The sequence below is a fragment of the Mauremys reevesii genome, linkage group 1 (assembly GCF_016161935.1).
Source record: "Mauremys reevesii isolate NIE-2019 linkage group 1, ASM1616193v1, whole genome shotgun sequence".
Classification (NCBI taxonomy): Eukaryota; Metazoa; Chordata; order Testudines; family Geoemydidae; genus Mauremys; species Mauremys reevesii.
The window spans coordinates 238,964,212-238,986,440 of record NC_052623.1 but is presented as its reverse complement, the minus strand read 5'-3'; the positions used below and the strand labels follow the sequence as shown (position 1 = coordinate 238,986,440).

Sequence of the window (22,229 nt, the reverse complement as noted above, 5' to 3'; positions counted from 1 at the left end):
AAAACTGGCAAATCTCTGAGGTTTGAAAAGCAAAGTTCTCGCAGGGACAAGGGGCCTAGAAATTTGACATAAGGATGTGAAATTGACTTTCAAGTTGCAATCTCTTATTCAGGGCTCCCAACAGAAGTGATCACCAAGAATAACAGGAAGAAAAAGCCCCTTTCACACACCAAATCTTGGCAACAATTAAAACACTACCACTAAAAAAATACTCTGTCATTTGATTACCTCAGTATTTCCTGCGCACACCAGGAGGTTGTCCCTCAGGCATACCCAGGGTAAGTGGAGCTTATACATTTTATTTTTACATCACTTTTACGGATATCTATTGCAACTCATCTGAAGTTTGTTTCCAGGTTCAAGCTGGCCAGAGTCCAGGAATTAATTACTCTATTTCACACATGTTGGTGTATAAATGGTTTTGTATTTGAAGATTTCTTACTCACTTGAAAAGAATGTGTAGTGGCTGTTGACCTCTATTTCCCTGCTTGTGTCGTAATGGAGGGAATAATCACACAGAGCTTCCAGGTAAGAGAGAACATTTGAGAGAAGCATAACCTGGAAAGGGATAGAATTAGTTATACTGAGCATCCCCCCGAATGGAGAACCAAAGGGAACAATTAACACAAGATTAGGTCTTTGCAAGTTGCCTCTTCTCTAAAGCATCTGTTGAGTGATTGTGTTATACCAAGCCTACAGGACAACTCTATGCAGCCAGATAATTCCACTTACCACTAATCTGGAATTCTGAAATGAAAAAATGCTAGCTTCTTTTCTTCTAATGGCAGCCATACCAGTTTAGGCTATGACTTTGTCAGGTCACACAGCTGAAGTCTTTTGGATTTGCTCAATATTTGGATAGAAATCCCAAGCACAGAAGCAGTATTGGTCGTTTGCTGGGTCTCAGTCTTCCTGCTGAGAAATTTAAACAAACTGTAGAGCAGCGATTCCTGACTTCTGCATCACTGTCCTGTGAAAGGCTTTTCCCATCGACATATCTACTGCTTCTCAGGGAGGTGGATTAACTACGCCAATGGGTAAAGCTCTCCTGTCGGTAGTATCGTCTTCACTAAAGCATTACAGAGCGCAATTTCCCCAGTGCAGCTATGCCTTTGTATGTGAAGACAAGCCCCTAGACCATTTCCGCTGGGGTTGCATCAGTTTCTGAGCAGAGCTCCTTTGTTTCCTACCAGATATTTCACTTTATGCCTCAGACTGCTTGGTTTGCTGCACTGGAATCAAATTGTTCTGGAGACTTTCTTTGTTGTTTCTCTGATGTACATTCAACCATCATCACTCTGGCTCTCACCAGCCTTGGTTATACTGCAGGGTGACCCCAACAAACCCCCAGTCTTATATTCCCCCCAGAAATGTATGTCCTGTACTGCCCAGCCCTCTGCTGGACAATACAAGTTTTATAAAGTCTATTATGTCTTTAATATGCACACAAACTTGCCACCCTAAATGGAATTTTCTAGACACTCCAATTTAAACACTGGATTAGCTAAAACAATAAAACAAGTTTATTAAATACAAAGAGAGAATTTAAGTGAGTACCAGTAATGAAGCATAAGAGTCAGAAATGGTTACAAGAAAAATAAAGACAAGACATTTACTAATGCCTAACTTGACAAACAATATCAGATTCAAGCACAGTTTCTCACCCTGTGCTTTCAGCAGTCTTACTGACCAAACCTTCTAGGTCAGGACCCCTTCTCCCAGAATCCAATGATGGCTTCATTTGTTACTTCAGGTGCAGTGACTTCAATGGGAAGGGAGAGAGAAAGAGCAGTGCCTTGGGTGTCCCTCCTTTTTATGGTTTCAGTCCCCCTCTTGTAACACATTTCCAGCTGGGTACCAGGAGACAAAAGGTCTATGTGGAAGGATGTTCTCTGCTGCTTTTTTCTCACCTATTTTGAGCTTCCTTTGTTTACCTTCCTGCTTGATGACTCGGTTTACTGCTTACATGCAAATTAAGCAGAGCACACATTCCTTTGTTTAAGACAGTCCTGTTTGCCAACCTCAGTTTGGAACATGTGTTATTAACACCATAGAGTGGAATCTTATAACTTCACATACAGTGTTGCCACACGTATTTTATCAGGATGATACTGATCAGTGAAGTAAGAGTTTTCAAATGAGACCTCACATGACATACTTTGTACAAAGATTATTACAATACTGTGTAGTGTGAATACAGGAGTATATTCTGTCATATATCAGCGGGGTAGCCGTGTTAGTCTGGTTCTGTAGAAGCAGCAAAGAATCCTGTGCACCTTATAGACTAACAGACGTTTTGCAGCAAGAGCTTTCGTGGGTGAATACCCACTTCCTCGGATGCAAGAAGTGGGTATTCACCCACGAAAGCTCATGCTGCAAAACATCTGTTAGTCTATAAGGTGCCACAGGATTCTTTGCTGCTATTCTGTCATAATAATATTTACCCACCTACCTCAAAATAAATGTGTGTAGAATAGGGTAATAGCCCCTCACTGGAGCATTGTAAGGATAATTACATTAAAGATAGTGGGATGTTAAGATACAACAGTAATGAGGGCAAAGTAAGTACTTAAAACAGACAGATACTCTATGAGGATTAATTAGTTCTTCTGTACAGTGCTTTGAACATTTAAAATGATATATCCATGCTAATCCATACAAACATTTGAGCTATTCACTGGAGTTAAAAAGGCAAGCTCATGTACAGTATGTATCTTAAAAATGCCTCTGGCAGCTCTCAAAATTATAGGCTCAACTATACATACTCATTTTGAGCCACAAATACAGAGACTATTGTCATTGTGCAAAAGGCATTAAACAATGTAAAACATTCTAGAGCATTCTAGAGCAAATATCTGGTTGTGACAATCTCCTGTTGCCTTGCTAGTAGGGTTTGGTGCGATGTTTGTTTTCTCAAATGTTGCATTTTCAGGAGCGTATAGAAAACAACCTTTCTTACAATTCAGCCTGAAGGAATAAGGGCTAAGCTATTTTGGGAGATGAGAGATAAGCAAAGCAGAAAACCTTATCAGAGATTTGTCTTGACTTGCAAGGTATTTTCTTTAATGAAAGAATTCAAACAATGGTCAGAAATGCTCTGTCGGTTTAGATTTGTTTTCAGACAAAACTCACTCGCACAGCCCTCCTACCAAAATAGGCTTGTTTGGATTAGATTCCTGAGTGTTGCTCTTTGACTTTCGGGATTAAAAACTAGTTAAGAGGCAGAAAACAAAGAATGAACAGAAATAAATGGACAATTCAGAGCACAGACAGAGATTAGTAGTTTCATCAGGGATCAATATTGGTTCAACATTTTATTAGGATCTGAGTCCAGATCCAAACTTCTCCAAAGCTGACAGGAGGAGTGAAGGGTTTAGAGCCAGGATTTTTGTGTTTGAACCCATCCCTTACATTTATTAATTGTCTGGAACATAGGGTAAATAGCAAAGTGGCAAAATGTGCTGAAAATTCAAAATTAGTCACGGCTTGGGAGAATGTCCAGAAATTAGGTACCTGGGCAATATAATGGCAGATACATTTCTGTGTAGATCTGTTCCAGGTAAAATACAACTCTTCTCATACACACTGATGAGTTTTAACTCTGTTGTAACTTCCCAACACAATGATCCAGGCAGCCATCCTGAACAAATGAAATAAGATGGTGTGTTGCAGCTAGTAAAATGTTAGGTTATATAGAAAATGTCATTGTACAAAATTGATGCTACAGTATATCCTCGCCTTGAGTACTGCAATTAGTCCCCTAATTTCTGAAAGGCTATAACAGGAATAGAAAAGAACAATAATGTTTTTGGGATTATGCTAATTTATTGTGGGGAAAATTCATTCCTGTGCAGACCGCCAGCAAAAATCCCAGGCTTCAATCCTGCCATAGGATTTATGTGGGATTTAAGCGATTCATAGGACTTTTGCTGGCCATTTCACCTTGCGAAAGGGAAATCTGGTAGAGGTGGCTAATTTGGGGGAGAGTTTGAGTGGATGGGATCAGTGGATGCTGGGTTACAATCTCACACCAGTTCTACACTCATGTCATTCCATTGACTTCATTGGTTTATATCAGTGTAAGTGAGATCATAATTCTGTTCTAACCGGATTCTTTTATTGCTGCTTATCACTGTAGTATGTGAGTGCTTTCCAGAGCGCATTGAGTGATATGACTACCATCTGTCATGTGTGTTTTTTTCTCACCTCCCTTTCTTGAAGGATAAATTTTGTGGGATTTTTTTATTTGAATTTTGGGAAACTGATAAAATGGCTCGTTTTTTGTGGGAGAGTGACAGAACTAACTGAAGTGAAGAGTGGACAAGTTACACAGTGCAACAAAGATCATGGGCCCTACGGAAGGGTGGCATCCACAGATGATTCACAATTGGCTTCTTCTGACTCAGAAGCAGCAAGTTGGGGAACAAAGTTGGGTCTTCCCAGAAGGGATGGTGAGGCTGCTTAAACTACAAGGGGTAAATATCCCATCACACAGCAGGGGCCAGTACCCACCATCTCCAGAGGCTACTATTACAAAAAGGGCACTATACGAACTAATATCCTTAAATGCTTGCTGTTTATTATTTATTAATTTTTAATGGTAATGTTGGCTTTTAGCTTATGCAGTAGAGGCTCATGCATTGAGCTTCAGAGATCCTGGGTTCAATTCCATCCACTGGTGTTACCTTTGTATGCTGCTTTGTAACAGGGACTTGATGGATTAGGTTGTTGGTACAGTGTAGCTCTCCTATAGAGGCAAATCATGAGGTCCTTAATTCATTTTTAAGGGAGGAGGGATAGCTGAGTGGTTTGAGCATTGGCCTGCTAAACCCAGGGTTGTGAGTTCAATCCTTGAGGGGGCCATTTAGGGATCTGGGGCAAAAATCTGTGTGTGGATTAGTCCTGCTTTGAGGGGGTCAGCAACCTTTGGCACGCAGCTCACCAGGGTAAGCACCCTGGCAGTCCAGGCCAGTTTGTTTACCTGCTGTGTCCGCAGTTCGGCCAATCATGGCTCCCATTGGCCACAGTTCGCTGTCAGCCAATGAGGGTGGCGGGAAGTGGCACAGGCTGAGGGATGTGCTGGCCACAGCTTCCTGCCACCCTCATTGGCCTGGAGCAGCGAACTGTGGCCAGTGGGAGCTACACATTGGCCATACCTGTGGACGCAGCAGGTAAACAAACTGGCCTGGCTCACCAGGATGCTTACCCTGGCAAGCCGTGTGCCAGAGGTTGCCGAGCCCTGGACTAGATGACCTCCTAAAATCCATTCCAACCCTGATATTCTATGAATTGTAGGTGGCTTAAAAGTGGTTTGTATAATTGTTAGATGATCCCAAACATATAGTAAAAGCGATGACTTTGCAAATAGCCCCTAAAGGAGGGGAATTGTGATGGTTCTTCCTGTTTGGCTCATTCAGAGTCTGTGTGCTGCTGCTGAGTTAGTGAATATTTGCTGCTCTGAATAAAGCCTGAATTGAAATCCAAATGCTGCGAGCATGCTTCATAATTATGAGGGAACCAAACTCCGGGGATGTTTGTGTGCAGGAGATTAAGGGAATGCAGAGTTGGAGGAAGCTGTTCTTGTTTCCCTCACTGCTCTGGTTTGGGCAACTTTCTGCAGAGTTCTCCTCACACCTTCTATGGGCCATCTTAATTATCACTTCAAAAAAGTTTTTTCTCCTGCTGATGATAGCTCATCTCAATTGATTAGACTTTTCCTGTTGGTATGCATACTTCCACCTTTTCATGTTCTCTGTATGTAGAAATATATCCTGTCTGTGTGTTCCATTCTATGCATCCGAAGAAGTGAGCTGTAGCTCACGAAAGCTCATGCTAAAATAAATTTGTTAGTCTCTAAGGTGCCACACTACTCCTGTTCTTTCTGCAGGGTGCCACAAGTTGCTGGGGTCTAGCTGGGAACAAACACGGGTACCAGTATGGGTTGCAAGAAGTAGATCTTTAGGGGGAAGGGGAGTGTTTGGAGGGCGGGGTGGGGAGTTGCAAAGACGTTGATTTTTGGTGGGTGAGGGAGAAGAGTGGGGCAAGAAGTTGAACTTTGATGATTCGGGGGAAGTTCTGTATATGATTTCGAGCTTGTACCAGTTCTAACCAAGCTGCGTAGGAAACATCGCAAAGAGAGATCCTGTGTTGCAGCACCGGTACTGCTAACACTTTTAAGTGTCCCCCCAGGTGGGTTTGTTTACACCTTCCTTTTGGGATCTGAGGCTAAGTAACAATAATAAAAAAATAACAGCGATCATGAATAAAGTGCCCAACTTTTGCTTTCACAGAGCTTCACGAAATCACCGCCTCCCCGGCCAAGAGACACGGGGGAAATCGCATCCACCTCCCCCCCCCGAGAAAACAACCCCCTTATTTCCAGCAGGACTCTCGCTCCAACCCTGGAACGCTGAACTCTCTGAGTGACGGTTCCCGGCCCCAATCAGCCGGAGCCTGTGGGCCGCCGTCCCAGCCTCTCCCCGGCTCTCTGTGGCCGCTCCCCGCGGGGAGGGCGGTCGGGCTCGGGAACTGGCGTGACGTCAGCTCCCAGCTCAGCCCCTGCCTGGATTCCCCTGACATGGTGTGAGAGGCGGAGAGCGAGCCCAGGACGGGGAGAGGGGCGATCCATGGTTTACAAGGCTGCCTAGGGAGCAAGTGCCGCGCTCAGCCTGGGAGAAGGGGCAGCAGAACTTTGGGGAAGGGACTTGGCTGTTTTCCACCCAGGTAAGGGGGTCTGATTGCACTTTGGTGGAAGTCAGGAAAAGAGGGTGGTATTACAGCACCGGGGCTGTCTGCAGCCGCTGTTCCTGGGGCTCAGCTTCCCTCTGCAACTCCTCCTGCTCCTCCTTCCAAAACAAAACCAGTCACTTTTCCTTCTCTCTTGGCCTTTGGGTTTCTTTATTTTAACCCACTTTAAGCGCAGGGCTGTTCAGTAACGGATCGTGCAAAGCTACCAGTGAAGGGTGGTGAGAAAGTACCGAATTCAGTCTGCCCTATAACATTACGGTGTTTGTGTTTAATGGGAATATTTCTGTAGAAGGTTTGTTTGCAGTAGTTGGAAGGATTTGGTAGGGGGGAGGTAACAGAGTCTGAAGGAAAATGCAGGGAGCTTGCAGCCAGAAAAACGTGGGGGGGGGGGGGGAGAGGGAGAGAGAGAGAGTGTGCTTTGTAGTGCATTTCAAATCTGGTGTTTGTAAGCATCTGTGTGTGTTTTAAATTGTTTCTCTCTCTGGAGAACTGGGGGAGGGAGGATTTCTTGAAAAAGAGAACCTGTTGCCTTCAGGTGCCATGAGTTTCTGGATTCAGGCTCACACCATATTATGTGGAAAAGAGAACAGGAAGCATTGGTTGGTTATAATGCTGTCTCAAATAACATAATTAATTTGTTGCAGTTTAGGGGCTGAGACTCTGGTTCTCAATGAAATCATCTAATAGAAGAAAAATCTATTAGCATTGTGGGTTCTATCATCCCCAAAAAAGACTGCAAGTGATTTTTATGTAATTAAAAATCTGCACTCAATAAGTTATTTGCATTCTGTGGGAGGCTGTGTGAAATTCAGCTACATGTGTTAATTGCAAACCTGTCTCTAAATCTAATGGAAAGCAGCCTCTTGGGAAAAATTTCAGTTGAACAGCACAAATATTCCTGCTCATCTCAGTCACTTCTCACCTTCCCCCCCCTTAATTTTAACACAGGAACATTTTCTGTTGCTTTTAAAGTTCTGCTCTGTCTGGAAAATGAAGGGCTCATGTGAACATAGATGTCTTTATTTCCCTTCTTGCCTGTGAAACTGGAGGCCACAATAAAGTTAGGAGAATGTCTGGGTAATGCTTATTCATTGCAGCAAGACAAATCCACCTTTTGACTACTAAAATATGGTAAAGGTTGAGCTACCTGTGTCAGGTTGGTAGGTAATAAACTGTTCAAAATTTTAAAAGCTACACCTGCGTGTGTTACTTCTACTTTGACATTTATTTTAGAGATTGTATGGCCACTCAGTGGGGGAAGGGAATAGCTTTCTCCCATCAACAGGCATTGCCTGTTTCTGGATCTTTAGCCAGGGTTTAACTGAAAGAGTCTAGGGTGATGAGTCATGTTTCCAATTCCAGTTTGCTTTCCTTAGTCCAAAGGAAAGTAACCCCCTTTCCTCTCCACCTTGTGTCATCTCCACAAGGGAATGGGAATCAGTTTCACTGTGAATAAATGACTAGCCGACACCCAGACTCATGGCACTAGACTGGTGTATATCGAATGGCATCATCGCCAGCCCTGCCGATGGGAATGAAAACTAGATGTGATTTGTGCTCCTCATCGGGGTATGTCTGTATTGGGAAAGTAAACAGGTGATGACAAAATTTAGACCACTGAACTCTTTGCTAACTAGCCACTTAATAGGCTTGAAAAATGAAGTTGATTAGAAGGGCTAAATTTAAACATGCCATACTTCTGTTACTGCATAATACAGTGCATTATAGCAGGAGGGTTGAGGTTGAATCTGTGTTTGGGTTGCCATACTGTGGGCACCAGAGTGTATTTATAGGCAGTCACTAGCTATAAGCCATGGAGAGAGACCGCTTTTAGGAAAGTGGTGGGGAAAAGGCGTGCTTACGTTTAAGCTCTAACAATTTTGGGATTTAGTAGGACTCTCTTCCAAATACAACCACTAAAATGCTAGGTGCACCTTGAATTAGCAATGTTTCCCTCTCCAGGGCCTGCTCTACGCACAGTTCTTATATAACTATTTTGATTAAGCTTTTTTGCCAGAATATTTATACCAGTACAACCCCTAGCATGGATGCAGCTATTCCAGTATGAAGATGCTTCTAACTGGTATAGCGTATTTACCTTCCCTTATGGCAACAGTTATGCTGGTGTAACTGTATCCACACAAGGGGGATTGTATCCCTTTGACTCTTAAACATAGATGCTTGTCTATGCCCAAGAGTTGTGTTGTTTTAACTACACCTATACAGCTATACCTATATAGATAACGTTCAGTTATCTTGGGAGCTTTCAAAGGCTTTGCTGGTTTGGTTTGGTTTGACCCCAGAAAGGATTTCAGTATGTTCATATGTTCTTATGTTTGACCCCGGAAGGATTTCAGTAGTAAAATGTGTAAGTGGAGAGACAAAGGGGGTGAGTTAATATCTTTTATTGGGCCACCTTCTGTTGGTGAGTTGGTGCAATAAAAGACATTACCTCACCCACTTTGTCCCTCTGATATCCTGGCACCCACACGGCTACAACTACACTGAATAAGTCATTCCTTGTGGCACATACTGAAATGGCAGCAGGGCTGAGCAAAACAAATATCTGCATTCCTCAAACTGAGTCCTCAAAGGGAAAATGTTCTTCATGCTTGTGTGATCAAATATCTGACAATAAAATATCTTGGTGTGTCAAATCCAGATTTATTGCTTCTATTACAGGCAAGAGTCAGAGCTTAAGAATTTACATTACTGAAGAGCAAGTGTGACTTCTAATTTTTGGTAATGTCATAAGTGTAGATTTCAATAAAATCAGTAGCAAGGTAATCAGTGAGGCAGCGTTATAGCACTGGGTTGGGAACCAGGAGACCTGGGTTCTGTTCTTTGCTCTGATGCTGACTTGATGTATCAAGTCTTCTAAGCTCTGAGTGCCTCACTTTCCTCAGGTCTGGACTGGGGATAATAATATCTACCTTGCAGGGATGTTGTGAGGCTCAGTCCATTAATGATGGCATCGTGCTTTAAGATCGTCTCCTGGAAAGTGCTACAGAAGTGATACATATTGTATTATTTATTAATTCATAACCTGGATTTAAAAAAAACACACCCCTGTTTTCAGATGCTGATATGATAGTAAATATGTATTCTATTGCTCACTGATTTAAGATTGGTGTTATCGGCCCTGGAATATAAAGTTTGTTACTTTTCTCCTCAAAGTCAATGGGAGTTGCATGTGTTTATCTGAGAGCAGAGCTTGGCCTGGAGGGTGGCGATTCTCTAGTTTCAGTGGCGTTTAAAACAAATAAAAAGAAGTTCTTCTTCACGCAGTGCACAGTCAACTTGTGGAACTCCTTACCTGAGGAGGTTGTGAAGGCTAGGACTATAACAATGTTTAAAAGGGGACTGGATAAATTCATGGTGGCTAAGTCCATAAATGGCTATTAGCCAGAATGGGTAAGAATGGTGTCCCTAGCCTCTGTTTGTCAGAGGATGGAGATGGATGGCAGGAGAGAGATCACTTGATCATTGCCTGTTAGATTCACTCCCTCTGGGGCACCTGGCGTTGGCCACTGTCAGTAGACAGATACTGGGCTAGATGGACCTTTGGTCTGACCTGGTATGGCCTTTCTTATGTTCTTATGTTATGTCAGTTTTTGAAGCATGCTTCTTTTGAGCAAGGCAGTGTTACACTTAGCATCCATTAACCCTCTTACATGAATGTCATGGATGGCCTGAGCCAGTGTTCAAGTCCAGTGTATTCATAGCTGGATGTTTGGTTTGGTCCCATATCTAGTTAGTGTTGCATTTAACAGCTTGACTGGAGGATATTTAAATGGGTCCATCCTGCCCACTGGCATTAAATAAAGGAATGTGGATTTCTTTTTTAAAGTTTGGTGTGTTGTAGTAATTCTGGTCAGTAGTATCATTAGTTTACTGAATACCTGTTAAATTTAGGGGACATACGGAGACAATTTATGCTCTATAAACAACTTGAAGTCAGTGGAGTTACATGAGGTGTAAGTCAGCACTGAATTTGGTCCATTCTGCTACCTGGGCTGTCCTCTGCTCTGTGCCACAGGGGCATGGGGTGTTGGTAAAACTCCTTCCTTCCCAGCTCCACCTACCACCCCCATTCACTACTACCACTAAACTAAACTAAACTGTAGCCCAAACACATCCCTCCCACTGGGAAGGATCTACATGACAGAAGGTCTTTGGGATTCACATCTTCCACAGCGCATCCTGGCTGCATACTCAACCGTTCCTTGCAGAGCTTAGCTTTACGCAAGGGGTCCACATCCTGCATGGCCCCCTGAGGCCCTGCTTCCCTCACCTGGTGCAGGGGAAATGCCTAAATTCTACTGCCAAGGGAAGCCTCTGCAACCACAGATTTTGCCCTTGGTGTACACACATGTTCCCTCCAAATTCTTGTTCAAGACTTCCCTCCCCCCGCCCCCCAATCCACCCCAGAGTTTACATAGAGCCCTTCCATGATGAGCTGTTTGCAGAAGGGATCTTATCTCCTTATGTGTTTGTACAGTGCCTACAAAGGGACCTGGTTGGGAGAGGGGCATTTAGCTGCTACCACAGTAGAAATAGTAATAGTCCAGTGCATGTTGGGACAGGAGAGAGGAGATAATGGAGTGCCATGTGAACGCTCCCGCAGTTCAGATATGGTCAGCAAAGCTTCCAGGTATGTACCTTGCTTTTGTCTCCATGCCTCTGTAACCACTTGCAGAGCTCTCATCATGGAGATATGCATGTCAGCAGGACAGTGTACCCGAGACAGCTGCTTCTGTTGTTGAACTCATTATTTTCAGTCTTCAAAGAGCAATTCAAACTCTTCTGCAGCTGTAAAGCTACACAATTACTGTGTGACCTATTTCTATCTTGCATGTTAAAAATCTGAATATGGCAAAGTTATTAACTATTCTAAGCTGATAAATTCTGACTGACTTTTTTGGAGGCCAGATTTACTGTATATTTCTCTGGTGAGGTTAATCTCAAATAGAGACCTGATGATGTCCCCTAGCTCGCATATAAGCTCTTTTCATCCCTAAATCTCTTTAAGTGCTCTACAAAGGGGATCAGAATCACTATGCACACTTTTCAGATGGGGAAACTGTAGCCTAATAAAAACAATTAACTCCAAACACCCTGGAATCTTTGCATATGTACAGTTAACAGTGACTTCCCCTAATAGCGGTCGCTCACTGTTGCCAGTCATTCATAGGTGGCGCATGAGTCCTCTGTTTGGGGAGGCTCACACACGAGAGCTGGAAGCAACCGAGAAGTGGGGAGGAGCCACCGGTTCCTGGACCATGGCCCTCCCCCCCGCTCTACCTCTTCCTCCTGAGGTCCCGCCCACTCACTTCTCTCCACCCCCTCCCCCAAGGTCTCCCCACCCGCTGCTCGCTCCTATCTGCCTCCTTCCTGGAGCAGGAGGCACCACGGCCTCATCACTTTTTCCCTCCTTAGACGAGCAAAGCGGGAGGAGGGGCTGGAGAGGAGCAAGCGGCGGGTGAAGGGAGGCCTCAGGGGAAGAGGTAGAGTTGGGGCAGGAAGAAGCAGAGTGGGGGTGGTGTGGAGCATGGGCAGAGCCATGGTCCAGGTGCCAATGGTGGTTCTCCCCCTCCCCACCACCTCTATGGGATTTCACTTCTGGTGCTCCAAAGGTGGTGGCGGGCCACCCGTGCAGTCATTTCATTAAGTCCCAGAGCCAGATCAAGTTTACTAATCTTGACGTGCCTTAGCAAGAGACAGTCTCCTCCCCAAGGAGCTTACAGTCTAGTAGGGAGACTAGACAGCAAGTGTGAAAAATCGGGACGGGGGAGCAGTAGGCTTCTATATAAGAAAAAGCCTCAAATATCAGGACTGTCCCTATAAAATCGGGACATCTAGTCACCCTACAGCCAAGGGGGAAGATATTCAAAGGCACAAAGGGGAGTTAGATGCCCAACTAAGTGTATGGTATGATTGCAGTTTCTGTAGACGTACCTGAGCTAACTTTAATCTAGCTAGCTGAGGTACTGGAGCAGTGAAGCCATGGCAGCATAGGCTTGTATAGCCCATGTGCTGCAGCTTCACTTCTCCAGTAGATAGATCAAAGCTAGTTCAGGTATGTGTGCATGAGCTGCAATGACTCCCCCTTAGAAAGTGTCATCCCACCCTTTCCTCATAATCTTTTTAGTAGAACTGGCCAATAATTATGTTGCAACATCATTTAAAAAAAACAAAACAGAAATACTCAGCCTGATTCTCCTCCCACACCAGGTTTATACCTAACTCTGACTTCAGTGAAAGTCGGGAATAGCTCCACTGCTGTGAGAGGTGAATTGGGCCCCTCTCAGTTTTGAGATGAGTATCCAGTACTCTTGTATTATATAGGTGATCTGAAAACTCTGAAGAAACTGCTTAAAGCTATGTAAAGACAGTTTCAGAAATCAAGATAATATATAGCAAGTTTATCTTCTACATGCTTTACGAATGCTAATCTTCACAGCACCGTGTGAGAGAGGGTGAGTATTATCCCTAAGAGGTATTTGTCTTGCCCAAGATTTTTGAAGGAGTTGGTATCAAATCCAAAATTAGAACTCAGTCCTCTTCTTGGAGAGTTAAGCTATGTTTCTCCAGCCAGTAGGTTACCTGGAAATATGAATGCTTCACTGTTGAGCAGAGGGATGCACAGGAATTTAAATCTGACTGCTTTTGGAGGGGCATGTTAGAGCAGCAGCTGGGGATGGGTCCAGGGCTAGCACAGAACTAAATATCTTTTTAGACAAATATTGGGGATAGAGGGCCCAGGCCCCTGCTTGCCCCCCCTTGTGCATGCTCCTGCTGTTGGGTTACATATCTAACTATTTCTCTTCACAGTTGTTGTACAGCCAAGGCTTCAAATGATGATTACATCGTGAGGAAAACAAGGCTATATCAGTGGGATACTGTGTTTTCAGATCTTTCCTGTGGAGGTTGGCCTTATTTAATTGTTTTTAAACAAAACATCCAGCCAGGGGATTAACTGTGAACATTTTCCAGGGTGCTGTGATTTATGCAGTCACTTTTCTGATTGAACACGATAACTTGTATTTTTGATTCAGATCAAACTAAGGATAGTGGCTCTCTCTGCTATTTTTCTAATTGTAGGGAACAAACTGTTCATTACCAGTATAGGGATTATTATTTTTACTAAGGGTTGGAATTTTCTGTTAATAATCAGTCATTAAACTTGATTTGCAAACACTTACCTGTAATGTGTGTTGTCCTTCCTGTGAACTTATATGGTTTCCCTACGTTTGTAACTTTTATTCCTTTCTATCTTTGTTGTGGAAAAATATGGTGGATAAAAGCTTGATTTTTGCCATGAATATGTGCCTGGTTTTGTCAAAAGCCCAAACTAAGCCAACCATGTAATAGAACTGATTTGTGCTGCATGGAAATGTTTAAATAACACACATTGCAGCCATGGTCTTTCTTAGGCCTCTGTCATTCCCTCCTGCATGGACATAATTTGTGAGGGAAGGGGACGTTTACCTGAAAACTTGGGCAAGGTTTGGCAAGGTCGGAGGGCAAGCTCTTGATTAGCTGCAGAAGCTGTGGAACTGTGAGAAATTGGGACTCAAACACCATGGATCCCACATCAAGATGTGCTGCTCCTCCACATTTCTCTAATGGTGGAAAGGGTACTTCTGCAACGGAAGCAGCACTGCCTTGTGTGCCAGGCTCAAGTTAAAACCCTGTGTTTCTTCTGAATGTGGAGGGAGTTAACGCTGCTTTAGTACTCCCTCAGCTTTAGGCAGAAATGGTCCTATCTAAGCAGGACATGCTGCATAGCGGCTGTTCCTCTCCTCTGCTCCTGGCCCGCTCCACTTCTCCCCTCGCAAGCATTTTAATAGGGTGAATGTAAACGTATACTCTAGGAATGAAGAATTTAGGTCATGCTTATGTGATGGGGGACTATCCTGTGAAGCAGTGACTGAATAAGACTTATGGCTAATCCAGCTGAATGTGAGTTCCCAGTGCAATGTTGTGGTGAAAAGAGCTAATGTAGTCTTTGGAAGAATAAACAAGGGACTCTCAAGTAGGCATAGAAACAGGGGAGGCTCTAGCTTTTTTGCTGCCCCAAGCACAGCAGTCAGGCAGTCTTCGGTGGCTTGCCTGCGGGAGGTCCACCGGTCCCGCGGCTTCGGCGTACCCGCCACCAAATCCGTGGGACTGGCGAACCTCCCGCAGGTGCGCCGCCGAAGGCTGCCTGACTGTCGCCCTTGCAGGGACCGGCAGGGTGCCCCCCGCTGCTTGCTGCCCCAGGTACATGCTTGGAGCGCTGGTGCCTGGAGCCGCCGCTGCACAGAGAGGTTGTTTTGCCTCTGTATATGGCACTGGTGTGACCACTGCTGGAATAGTGTGTCCAGTTCTGGTGTCCACAATTCAAGAAGGATGTTGATAAATTGGAGAAGGTTCAGGGAAGAGCTACAAGTATGATTATGACTTAAGGAGCTTCACTGATTTATCTTAAAAAAGAGAAGGTTAATGGGCGACTTGATTACAGTCTGCACGTACCTACATGGGGAACAAATATTTAATGATTGGCTATATAATATAGCAGAGAAAGGTAGAACATCATCCAAAGGCTGGAAATTGAAGGTAGACAAATTCAGACTGAAAATCAGGTGTAAAAATTTAACAGTGAAAGTAATTGACCATTGGAGTAACTTACCAGTGGTGGATTCTCCATCACTGACCATTTTAAAATCACACCAAGATGTTTTTCTGAAAGATCTACTCTAGGAATTATTTTTTGTGGGGGGAATTTCTATGGCATATGTTAGACTAAAGGATCATTATTGTCCTCCTTGGCCTTGGAATCTGTGACTATGAAAAGTCCCCTCAAGTGCACAGAATGTGTTATCTATACAGATAGTGGAACATTCTCTTCCGTTATACAACTACTCACAACATTTTCAAGACATTCCTACAATTTTCTCTCTGCTGCACTGTAGAATGGAGAGGAACATACAGTAGGAGTTTGTGTTTTCTATGGTTTATGTTAAAGTCCCTTTAATTTGGGGCCTGAGACATGAGTATGTGTGAATACAAATGTTTGTGGTTTTCAGTTGCAGCACAAATGTGACATTTAATACTTCCTCTTGTGTTGTGAACCTCAAATACAATTACAAAGCATGTTAAGTCCTGGGAATCAGACAGTGGAAAATAACTCGACATGTAGATCCATTGTAGTTTCATTTTCTGTATCCCATCCAAATGTAAAAAGTGAAGTCCACCTAAAGACACAGCCACAGCTTTTAACTGGGAAAGCAGCTCATTTAAGAGCCTAAATGTAGATTGAAGTTTCTACTTAGAACTTTTTTGAGCTAACTGTGGACAGACCATTATATTTTTAAAATGTTTTAATATTACAAAGTGTTATTGATAAGAAATATGTTCTAGTAGTAGTAGTAATAACGCATGTGTAGCACTTTTCCATCTTCAAAACACAAATGTTAATCCCCACAAACATCCTTGGGATGTAGATAAATATCCCCATTCATCACATGGGGAGAGTTAGGCAGGAAGTTTGAGTGACTTGTCCAAGAGCAGAGAGGAAATCAGCTTCACAGCTTGTATTTAAACTCAGGACTTCCTGACTCCCAGTCCTCTGTTCAGACCACTAAACAGTGCTTCTCTAGCCAAGGCATTAGAGCCAGAACTAGAGCTAACTAAAGAGTTCCTGAGGCCAGTGTTGTCTTTTTTTGTTTGTTTTTGTTTGTTTTTTTTATTTAAATCTTGACATTGTCTTTGTAACAGCAGATTGCATAGGTGGGTACATTAACATTGATACCCATACACTGGGCATGGTACTTCAGCCTTTACATGAGTGTTCTTATGGGACCAGTCCCACTGACTTTACTGAACCTTCTGATGGGAAGTCGTATGCTGATCTGTATGTTGTGTATGCTTGTCCCCCTCCACTGTTTGCTTATAAATCTTATTGGGGAGAGTAAGGTTCAGACTTGTGAACCACCTACTGCAGTACCTGAATTCCTTTATCATAGGACATAGATGGAAATCTAATTATAGGTCTTAAAGTTTGTTTTAAAACATACTGATTTATGACAAGTAGTTATTTTCAAAGGCTTTTAAAGCACCATATGAGACTGGTTTGAGAGAGCAGCTTTATTTGACTGTTTTTCATGAGAGAAGTGATTTAAAATAACAGAGGGATGGAAAAGTCGGGACCATAAAATGGATGATGGGCTTTAGAGGGATTTTATTTTGGCTAATTTTGTACTTCTTTAATGATTGGTCATAAGTGTCTCTTATTGACTAGCCAATTTGTGGGTAACTGTCGCTGGAAAATGTAGAACTTTCATTTCAAATATAAAAATAGAATCCAAATTCTCGTTACCAAAAGCTTATCAAACACTTTAATGTTTGTGAAAGGGGAATTGAAACTACTAAATGTGATTAAGCTGGAGACCTGCAAAATAGCAAGATGTTTTTTTAAATTACTGTACCAAAAAAACCCCAAACACCAACTCTTGTTTTCAAGGCCCTACCCTATAGTGGCTTGTCTGTAGAAGGATACAATTAAGAACACATGTGCATTTACCAAATTAACAGGGTGGTGTTTTGGTACTAGAGGAAAAGGTGGCATTCTGCTGAGTCTGTGACAGCTTTACTCATAGCTGCCCATGTGTTCTCTGTAGCATGCAAAGTCATCTGGATTCTAATCCTGTATCAGTTACATGATTCAACTGTTCTTGGACTGAATGGTTTTAATTGAAAACAGTGCTAGTATTAGGTGAGTTCAGTCAGAGTACCTCCATTTAGAGATAATGCTGACTCTGCCTCCTTAATTAACTGTGCTGTACACTTTTGCTTCCTGCAAAAGAAATCAATTCAGTGGCACGAATCAAGAAAACTGGAACAATTCTCCCCTGTTGCACCTATGAAGGCTGCAGAACCCTCAGAGCCAAATCCCATGCCTGGTGTAGGCAGGTCCAGTTGAAGTCAGTGGGAATTAAGCGTGTTTATCCCCACGGATGATCTGGCCCTTTGTTTCTTCTTTGAATTACAGTATCACCTATAAGCCAAATTTTGGACACTGTACAAACACACAGCCCATACCTCAAAGAGCGAACTATCTAAATAGACAAGGCGGACAATGGGTGAGAGAGGAAACAGCTGCAAAGAGAGGTGAAGGTCACACACAGGATCAGTGACAGAGCAGGAAATAGAGCCCAAGTGTCTTGGCTCCCAGTCCTGTGGCTTACCCACTGGACTGCTGCTTCCTCCAAATGTCTTTACTTTTGTCTGTCATAACATACGCTAATTATAAGGAAATGGTCAGTTTCTTGAAAAGCTGCAGTTTGCATCATGAGTTGAATATTCCTAAAGTTTAGAGGTGATCAGAAACCTGGCTTTTGGGTCAGTCTTTTTTTAAAGGATCAGAATCACCCACGGAGTCTGGAGGTGCCTTTCCCCAAAGTTTGGAAGTGTTCAGATCAGGGTTATACAACTCAGGTCTGTCTCTCGTAAATGTGAGTTTCTCTTGGCTAAAGAGTGCCTGAGGATCAGGCAGAAATATCACTCTTCTACAGGGATTTGAAAGGGGGTGAGCGTTAGCGCAGATCAGTTGTTTAAGATGGCCCAGACCAAGGGGAGTTTGTAATAATATGCAATAAGATTAAGAAAAAGAAAATGTAGGTTCACCGGAGGCAGGAGACTTCTGAAAATGAGTAAGTAACGTTGACAGGTAAAGCTGTCTGTAGGGCCAAATTAAGATAATGTGTTATGATTCAAAACAGGATTCTAATAATTGTAATTAATGCTTTCCCTGGAGAACCTTTTCTGCTTAGACTGCATCTCAGGAAAGACTTCCTGCTGCTGAGAGACATGCTGTTGAACTTCTATAGAAATTATTCTAACAACCTATAGTTCAACAGAGAATCCATTTCTGCTGGAGAATCCTGTAGGCTGGTATTAAATGTTCTGTGGAACGGTGGTTATTCACTATTACATTTCAAAGGACTTTTTCATAAGGGATGCTGAAGGGAGATGGACTGGATGAGCTTTAACTAATGTGATTTCCTCATTATGTATGTTCATATATGCCTCTCGTGTCTTGGATTTTTTGACTCTGGATCTTCTGAATCTCAGATTACTACCCTAACCACTAGACTCTCTCGAGCAGATTTAAAAAAAATCCACCAACAACCAGCAGGTATTTTCAGGGAACCTGTCCATTGTAGATAACTGGGGTGTGTTAGGCACTCCAAATGCAATGGTGATGGGTGGGGTATAAAAATTAAGTAGAACAGAATTGGGTAACTGGGATACCAGGGCAATTTCCTCTCTTTCTATCCCTGCATGTACAGAATATAAATCAGGGCATGATATGGCTCAGTAAGAGGTAGGTGCACTGAGAATCCTGGGTTAGCCAGCCATAGGAGTTAGTCCCTCGGTGCAGGAAGAAGGAAATGCTAGCTGGGAAAGCCCTGTTCTGCTGGACTTTAGTCTGCCTGCCTGCACAAAACCATCCTTTTGAAGAATTCCATTTTAAAATTAGGACAAAGGAAACTTTTTGAATTCTTAATTTAAATCGCTGTGGAAAGTTTTCAGTTTGACAGGGCCCTGAAAAGCCTGTCATTTGGATTTCCAAAGCCTGTGGTATCTGTGTCGCACCCAACTGAGGTTCATCTAACCTGTCATAGCACCTTATTTGTTTAAAGAAACATCTGGGAAGGTTTGGAAATATTTCCTGCCTAAGCTCATGTAGATAGGTTTCCAACATTCTCTTGTAATTATTTCAGTAGATGTGCTTCAGTCATCCAGTAGGCCTGTTTTTCTTGCTGTGTCCAGGGCTGATGCAGGCATTTGCTATGAGGTAAAAGTAGAGGGAATTCTCGAGGTGGTCACGCAAGTGGAGGAGGACATATGTTTCTACCCACCATCTTTCTGGCAACAGTTACTTTCTTTTGGTCTACGCCCCGTTGGCAACCACATACATAAATCCATAGCTTCTAGCTGAAAGCATCTTCTAGGGGTCGATATGGGCTGGTTATAATAATGGGGAAAGCTGTAGTGTTGGCATTTTTAACACTGTCATCTAAGTCTGCTCTTGATACTGGTAAAAACATCAGTGTCCTGTCTACACTACAGTGTACACTCCCACTAGATCTAATTCAGCACAGCATAAAAAAGCTCGAAGGTGATAATGCCATTCTAAGGGTATGTAGATGGATCCTATGCCGAAGGAAGGGGTTTTTCTGTTGGTATAGGAATACCACTTTCCTGGATTATGTTAGTTATGTTGACAGTAGGGATGTAAATATCTGTTAAAGTTAATGGGTTAATGAAATTATATTGTTTAACCGGTTAAGCAAGGTCGCTCCAGCAGGCTGGTGTGGGGTGGCAGGGGCTGGGGTCCCACTGGGCCAGCCACGGTTGGGGTCCCAGTGGGGCTGCGGTCCCGCCTGCCCTCTAAGGCCCAGTATGGCCAACCACTGGGCTAAAAGGTTATGGTCCGGTTAACGGTAAGCCTAATGCTTACTGGTTAACTGTTTAACCTTCTACATCCCTAGTTGCCAGGAGCTCTGAGGGCTATGTCAGCATAGTTGTGTTGGGCGGGGGAGGTTTCACACACCTGACAGACGTAGCTATGCTGCTGTAACTCGAAAGTGTAGACTAAGCCTAGGCAACTTTCTGGGGGAGCTTAAAACTAATTGATCCATTTCTCCTTTTTGTCCCCTCCTACGTCTCACTGCCCCAGTGGAAGCAAAGAAAGTAACATTGAGGATATATCCACCCCGCCCCCTTCGGGGTTCTTTCTGTTACTTAAAAAGTGCGTTATAAGTGAGTTTATCCTGAACAGTGAAGATGTCACTGCAATAATAGTTTCTTGTTCACCATTCCTTTGTCAGTTGCATGGCTGGCTTTGCTTCAGATTGTTCATGCAACACAGAGATAAAAAAACAAATAATGTTTTAAGGGTGGTGCAAGTAAACTTCCTGCTTGTTCTAGTGAGTTATTCCACAGAGATAATTCTGTGGGTTTAGCTCTATTGCTGTGATTAATTTATTCTGAAATTAATTTTTAAAAATATTTTGGTGAGAGAATTTTTTTTTTAATATAAGGTTAAAAAAAAATCTCTTACTAGATTTCACTGTATTTTTAGAATGAGATCTGAATCCCTAATTTTTGCATAGCTTTATCCGCATGGCAGAGAGTCAGGATGTATACGTGGGAAAAGTCTTATAATTGCTTGTCATGCTGGTTGGTCATAACACAAGGTAGAAAGAGACCCTTCTGTACTAAAGCTGAGGCTGAGGTGTCCATATGATAGAAGGGATGCCAGCCTTCTCTTAGGGTGACTTCAGACAGCACGATCAAATGTGATAACTGAAGGTCCGATTGCTGTACAGCCTGTAAAAGTAAGGATAGTTCAGCTGTTAGAAAGGAGGGTTAAGGGCAGAGTGGCTCAGCTCTGCTGATAATCCATCACTAGGCTGTAACGCATGGGGAAAGTAGAAACAACTTAAGGAGGAATCTTCTTACCTACTGTGCCAAGATCTGTGAACTTGTTGCTATTCTAGATAAGATTTCGAACTTAACCATTCAGAGGCATCCATGCCAGTTCCTGGGCAGCTGTTGGCTCTAGGCAGTAGCTTATTTGTAGTGACAATCATGGAAACTTCCCCTAGTGACGTGGTTCTGTAGTCTGCACTGCCATTGCTAAGTCTGTTGAAAGTGACAGTAACAACTGGAGTTCCATGCTAGTACGAGCAATGCTGCTATAACAGAGCCCTTGCAGGAATCCAGAGCACCACCCGTCAGACCAGCACTACGGCTGCTAGCGTGGCTGGCAGCTGTACTGCATGACCACAGAGACCCCCTCCTTCTGGACAAGGTATATGCCACAGCCCTGGCTGGAACTGGCAGCTAGACATTTTATTTTGGACACAGGTGGGAGGCTATCCCCTTCTCCCCTCTGTGTTGTATAGAGGTAGGGCTCAGGGGGGCAATATACAAGGCTTGTTGGAGACAGAGGAAGAGCTGGAAGCTGCCTGTGCTAACAGCTTTATTGCATTTATATGGCAGCTCCATGCTAGTAGCAGGTTGAGTTGCTAGCATGGAACACCCGTGATTACAGATCCAACCCCTTTCAGCCCACGTCTTTGAGGCCTTTTGGGGTTTAAACGTTCTCCTTCCATTCCCCCTCTTCCTAAGAATTTTACAAATAAATCCACTCGCTCTGGGTAGTTGTGACAGCAGGAATGAAAAACAGAACTGGCTCCACAGTGATATGAAAAATACTTGTGAAATATCTATGGAAGAGATGGTACCACACAATTATCCCTTACATTCCTTCAGGACATACTTGAAATTATTTGCATTAGTTAAGCAATTATTGCAAGTTTGTGCAATGAAACATGTTTGCTTATTGTAGTAACTTCTCTTTCTTCAATTCTGTAGTGAAAAAAAAGCATCATTGCAAATAATGGATCTCAGTTCTTGGTAGATGA

At 43.1% G+C, this 22,229-nt stretch overlaps 1 protein-coding gene across 9 annotated transcripts in view; it reads left to right on the top strand.

The window, feature by feature from the left end:
• The first annotated feature begins 6,519 nt into the window (after positions 1-6,519).
• PPFIBP1 (PPFIA binding protein 1) overlaps positions 6,520-22,229 on the top strand; it is a 169,087-nt gene continuing 153,377 nt past the window's right edge. For 4 of the 9 annotated variants that reach the window (XM_039482935.1, XM_039482925.1, XM_039482909.1 and 1 more), the window contains exon 1: positions 6,521-6,723. The gene's annotated coding sequence lies outside the window, so the exon portion shown is untranslated. Of the gene's footprint in view, positions 6,724-22,229 lie in introns of all 9 variants that reach the window. The other 5 variants (XM_039482881.1, XM_039482853.1, XM_039482892.1 and 2 more) reach the window with 2 other exon arrangements.